The sequence below is a fragment of the Ictidomys tridecemlineatus genome, chromosome 7 (assembly GCF_052094955.1).
Source record: "Ictidomys tridecemlineatus isolate mIctTri1 chromosome 7, mIctTri1.hap1, whole genome shotgun sequence".
Classification (NCBI taxonomy): domain Eukaryota; kingdom Metazoa; phylum Chordata; class Mammalia; order Rodentia; family Sciuridae; genus Ictidomys; species Ictidomys tridecemlineatus.
Window position 1 is genome coordinate 195,570,689 of NC_135483.1, and position 6,000 is coordinate 195,576,688.

Below are 6,000 nucleotides of genomic sequence, written 5' to 3' on the forward strand. Positions count from 1 at the left end.
GAACATTCCAGAAGTAAAAAACCGGTTTCCTGGAATGGTTTCCCTTGAGCACTGAGTCATCTCCAGCTGCTGTTCAAGTTTTAATTCTGAAGTTAAACTGACCCATGGGTCTTCTGTCCAGCGGCCAATTCCTGATACACCGGGCCGACGGCAATCGGTTGTGTGGCACACACCAGCGGATCTCACAGAAGTACTTCCTATTGAAGTTTTCCCTGCCCTTCCCAATTCTCCAGCGTTTCTCTGTATTCCTTGCGTCGGAAACTTCAGAGAACCGCGGATTACACTCTGCTAAATGCAGCCAGACCCCTTCAAGACTATTTGCCTGTGGGAGAGGGTTTGGCAGAACTTTTTGTATTTGTTTCAATTTTTTCTTTTTTCTTTCCATATTTTTTTTAAACAACAGTTACTCCTCTGCTCAATCAATTTAAAAGATGTTGCTCCACTAGTAAGCGCAAAGAGTACCTTTCTCCACCAGATACTCAAAAACATACTCTTAATCAGGGTACCAGCTCCAGATATCTGCAACGTCAGACAGCGCAGAACACTCAGGAAATGCTAGGTTTGCTTCTGCTACTTACTGGGTCTGAGACCAGCCATGTGCCTCCTTGAGCCCAAGTTCTCGCCTGGAGTATAAATGTAAGGAGGAAACACCCACCAAGACCATCATTTTCAGTATTTCAAATAACCAAGCAGAAATCAAGCAACCTGAGGAGCAAGGGCTACGTCTCAGTCACTTTTCCCCCTCCCCTGATCTTGAAACTAGTGCCCTAAGAGCCGATGGATCTTACTAAGCCAAATAACTATGAGAACACACAGACCAACGCCAGGCACGTTGCTTTGCTCCAAGCTGGAATTCTGTACCTCGGGTTCCTAAAGCAGTTAACTCAGGCTAAAGTCTTAAGTCTGAGTTTCAGTGATACATCTTTGAATTAGCAAAGACTTTAAATGGGAACATTCATAATTACAGCTTGTGTGACTTCCTTAAAAATGTTAAAACTCGTTGCCCATTTGGAGAAAATGGTAAAAGGCAGGAAAGGAATGTTTTAGGAATTTTTACAAGATTGGCTAATTTAAATATCTCTTTCAGTGTTAAACTTTGTAATAGCTCTATGTGGGAACAGCATCTGATGTAAATATGCAAATACACTTTGGTTCCCAAGCACCTGCGTTCACTTAAACTTCTGTAATGAGATGCGAGTGAAATGCTTCCTTCAAAAGCTCTCCTTTGCTCAGTGCTCTGGTAGCACAGTGGCTTCTGAGCACAGAGCACCTCCTTCCAAGACCATTTCATCGCTATACATTCACACATGTGCATAGGTGAAAAATAAAATTCTAAACTTATGTCCACCTCAGGTAGTATGAACAGTCACATTGATAACAGTAATAACATATTGAAACAGGTTCTATGCCTTTCCTAAGCTTGCCCACAGCTCTGCAGGGGTGTGAATCAACTGACTCCCTGCACAACCCCACCCTAAGAAACGCCATACACCAGCAGATTTTTCTGGCCTGTAGAGGAGTGCACCGCCCTCTAGAGGAAAGATATCAAACTACACCTTCAGGCCCTGCTGTCCCTGTGCCTACTCAAAACTTCATCTTCTCCCGAGAACAGACTGTGAGACCAGAATGTTTTGCAAATCACATTAAAAAAAAAAAAAAAAAAATAATGAATTTCTCTTTACAAAATTTTTGTCCCCACTCAGAATAAGCCATTCATTACTATGGGCTTGACGGGGCAAGCACGTCTTGTATTTAAAGTGTAGATTTGTCTCTTAGGATTTTTACAGTGGAAAGAGGAAAACTTCATCTACAAACCGGGGAATAGAAATAACCTTCCTTTAGGGTACAGCTGTCCGAATTGATGGAAACCTTGTGAAGCTCCCTTGCTTTAAAATTTGAATCTTTTAGGGCTTTGATTTCCTTAGCTAATAATAGAATTTCTAAATGTCAGGTCACTCCCCAAATCATCAACTGTTTGTGCCACAGCGGTGTGTTTTTACTGCCTGCTTTCCGCAGACAGGACACTGTGTAAAGTTCGCTCCCCCGAAGGTCAGTACGGGAAAGCCCGCCTGGGACACAATGTCCCATTCAGACAGGGACACCACCTGCCATTCTTCCCCAGCTTCTTCTACAGAGAAGTGACAACTAATTTTCGAGTAAAATTATTACGGAAGTTGTTAGTATGCCTGCAAGAAAGTCTCACACAACAGAATCCATGACTTGCTGGAGCATTTTAAATCGTAAATGTGGAATTTCACAACAAAACTGGGTGGGGGGAGGCACTGTCCACTATTACAGCTGCACTTCACCCCGTGACTAAATGCTCAGAAGCGACAAGGAAACGAGCCAAGGCCCCGTGGCAAAAGCCCTCCACCAGCTTCCAGAGATGAAGGAAATCTCATTTCAAACTGGCTCTAAGCTCCACAACCAGAACCAAGATCAAGATGATTTGTCTGAACCGAAATCAATGATCACTAGGCAAGAGAGCAGAGGACCTTCTTCCTCTTTACCATAAGTGATTGTTAAGTTCTAACGTCAGAACTAAAAAAAGGCACAGAGCATAAGTCAGGGAGATGCACGGGAATGAAGCAAAATGTAGACGTAAGGCCAGCTCCTACTCAGGTACTTGCCTCTTCTCAAAAGTATCATGAAGACTCCAGGTGGGTGCTGGCCCCTGGCGCCTCACTAGGGCATGCCCTGCCCCCGCAGGAAGGTATCTTGGCCACACCCCCCAATTCCCAGAGAGGAAAAATCCCCGAGAGCCACCGACAGCACCCAAGCAGGCGTGGTGTCCCCCCCAGCTCTCCTCCCCACCCAAAGGCCACTCAGTGGCTGCTCAGTGTCATGAGTGAGGGAGAGAGAAAGACACACAGCCACAAAACGCCTTGTCTAAACAAAGACGCCCAGACACAGTCTCTCTTCTGTGAAAGAAGCGCCGCACCTGGAGCCCCACGCCTTCAGCCCCACAGTCGGCCCCTCCCAGAACGGAGCAAACTCGGGCCTCCAAGGCCTCCACACCTAGAGATGGCCTGAAGGAGGACCGCCAGGGTGGTCCAGGCAGGGCCACCACCCCCCTGCCGTCCACTGCACTTCTCTTAGCCGGCAGACCCTTAGGGAGCCTAAACCAGTGTCCCTGCTATTTCTGATAGAACGTGACAGGAGGAATTCCCATGGGGACCAGTCAGGCAGCGCCTTCCAAATCTCGACACACACCAGGTGGGGCCCCCCCGTGCGCTGGGCTTTCTGGGTGAGCGGTGCCCTCGGGGCTCACGAGCCACCCAGCATCCAGGAGCCTCTGCCTCCTCTTCTCTGAAGCCAGCGAGCGGTGCCCCAGAGGCTTCCAGCCTCGGATCTCTCCGTTACCTTCCGCCCCGCAGAGAACTTGGAAGGTCTGATCACACCAGCAACAGCCCACCAACCCGTTCTCAAGACCACTGTGTTTGGGAGCAATAGAACTTTGATTTCAAAGCCGTTTCTGTTCAGCTTTTTGCAGCATTAAGAATAGGTCCTCTGGAAGTTGGAGACTGTCCATCCACATGTGCCCTGAGCCCCCTTAAGGCTCTGAGTCCCTGTGGTTCTCATCAGTGTCCCCGTGGTTAGGGAGGGAGGCTGGCTGGTGTGGGGTGCAGGTACTCCCCCAGACTCAGAGCACTTTGTTCCTGGGGTCCAGGCCAGCCTGTGAATCTGCCCCCAAGCTTGCTGATTTTTCAGAGTGAAATTCTGGTTTTCCTTTGACCACACCCCAACACTCCACAGGGCCCTCTCGGTGACCCCACCCCTGCCTAAGTGGATTTTCTAACATAGTTGGCTTGAACTGGGTCCCCAGACAGGCTGGCCACCATCAGTGGATAGTTGCCATCCTCAATGAAAGAGGGTCACCCCACCCGGCATCTTCCCACCCAGGGAATAGCCCTGGGGCCTCCCAGCTTGGCCCTGACCTCGAAATCTGGACAACACAGGCGGCCTCGGCCCCAGGAGCCCTGCCTTATCCACTCGGCCAAATTCCTTCTCCTCCTCTGACCCCAGCAGCCCCTCAAGCAACCCCAGAGGACAAAATCTCCTAAAAAGAAGAATCCCTGATCGTGGCTGAGGAACTGTGGACTGGCTCTGAGCCCAGGCATCAGGGTCACCCCATGCAAGATCCTTTGCATGGTGGCCCAGAGCAGAAGGTCCCTGGGCACACCCTGACCTGGTGTCCTCCTCAGAGAGCCAGAGAAAATACCCCGATGGATGGGTCTGCTCAACAGGTAGCTCTGGATCCCCAGCAAGACACTTCTGCAAACAAAGCAGATTCCAGCTGGGCTTGAAGGAGGAGTCACTCCAAATCAACCGTGAGCCGAAGCCCTCTGTGAGGGACAAGCAGGGTGCGTGGACAGCTGCAGACACCCAGCTGGAAAGGAAACCGTGTTCTCCCAGGCAACCCACGACCTTCACCACGTTAGGAAAACCCAGTGGCCACAGTGAAAAAGAGAGATCTTCGGAATCTTCCAGAGACCTGACACACATATGGAACACGGGTGAGCAGAGTGAGTGTCAGCCACGGACCACCGAGAAGCAGCCACCTCCTGCTTACAGAGCCTTCTCCCTCTTGCCCCTGGACGCGGGGAAATCGCACTTACCCTGAGCAAACCTGGCCTCACGTCCCTGCGCTTCCCGAGTCAGTTCTGTCTGGCCAGATGCATAGTCCACGCTCTGCGGCCTCTTCCCGGCCTTTCTCCACCCGAGGGGGCTCCGGGAGCAGAGGAGGCCGCTTCTCCTGGCGGTGCCTGTGGAGGCTGAGCCTGTGAGCTGAACGGCCTTTGGTAGAAGACTGAGCTCCACACTGGACGGGGTCCAGGGGTACAGTCAGGCTTCCTCAGCTCCTCCTCCTCCTCCTCCTCCTCCTTCCTCCAGACCCCTCCTCTCCCCCTCCTCACTGCAGAACTGGCCCAACTGTAAATGAAAACCAGACTCCAGGCTCTGTTGCTTCTGGCCTCTCTTGCGAGCTGACGTCACCCCCTGAACGGGGCGCTCGCCTGACAAGCGTTTAGTTGGACTCCTGCAAACCCCAGCTCTTTAAAAAAAAAAATGACCACTTCTACCCATCACCTTTTGGGCCCAGCCCCTGGTGGCAAAAAGAATGAATTTTGGAATTTTTTTTGTAGGTCTCCATGGTTTTCCTGCCGTGTTTTCCAACACCATCTGAAAGGAAAACAGGAAATGCAACCCCCCACCCTCACCACACCCTCCTGTTTCTTCTTGAAGTTTCTGAATTGAGACTTCTCCTAATAATCTCCCCTTTCAAATATAAAAACTGGCGACTAAAACGGCCTCAGTTTTCTGCTGACCAAAGCTCTGTTTGCCAAAAAAGGAAACTACATTTTTAAAAAAGCTGTGAGCTGGGTCTCACTTGGGCACATATCAGGGAAACGCAGCTCTTGAAGGACAACTGGAGTTCCTGCAAAGCTTGCCACCTTTCAAACCACAGTAATAGACGTCGGCAGCCCTTTCAAATACTGGTGATTAAGTGGGAAAACCATAGGAACCAACCTTCTCCTAGCTAGCACATCATGAACCTCAGCAATCCTAACCCTCCTTGATGGGCACATGCCTTTTCCATAGGTGGAACTGTGGTCCCGTTCTACAGAAGAGAAAAGCCATCTGCAGACTGGGTGAGTGACATCGTCATGGTCCCTGGGGTTAGCAGCAGAGCTCAGACTAGAGCCTTGGACAGCCCCAAACTTCTCACTTCACCGCGTGAAAAGTCTGCTAAAATATCCAAAGGACATTTTTGACATTTTTGAAATCCTTCCAAAGTCAAGTTTGAAGAGAGAAGAAGTCATCCCTCCTTCCCGGAGGCTGTCTGTCCAGTTAGGATGTCGGGGTGGGCAGCGGAAATGGAGACCTGGATGGTGGGGTTGCCTTGCCCACCACCTCCAGGTCCCAGGGTAGAAAGGCACTGTCTGTGACCGTGGTGGGACAGCATTCCCTGCAAGGGGCTCAGCAGTGCCCCCACCAAGT

At 50.4% G+C, this 6,000-nt stretch overlaps 1 protein-coding gene across 5 annotated transcripts in view; it reads right to left on the reverse strand.

The window, feature by feature from the left end:
- Col6a3 (collagen type VI alpha 3 chain) overlaps positions 1–4,869 on the reverse strand; it is a 77,764-nt gene extending 72,895 nt beyond the window's left edge. The window contains exon 1 of one of the 5 annotated variants that reach the window (XM_013359152.3): positions 4,620–4,869. The gene's annotated coding sequence lies outside the window, so the exon portion shown is untranslated. The remainder of the gene's footprint in view (positions 1–4,619) is intronic. The other 4 variants (XM_040268062.2, XM_040268064.2, XM_013359150.3 and 1 more) reach the window with 4 other exon arrangements.
- Between the last annotated feature and the right edge of the window lie 1,131 nt (positions 4,870–6,000).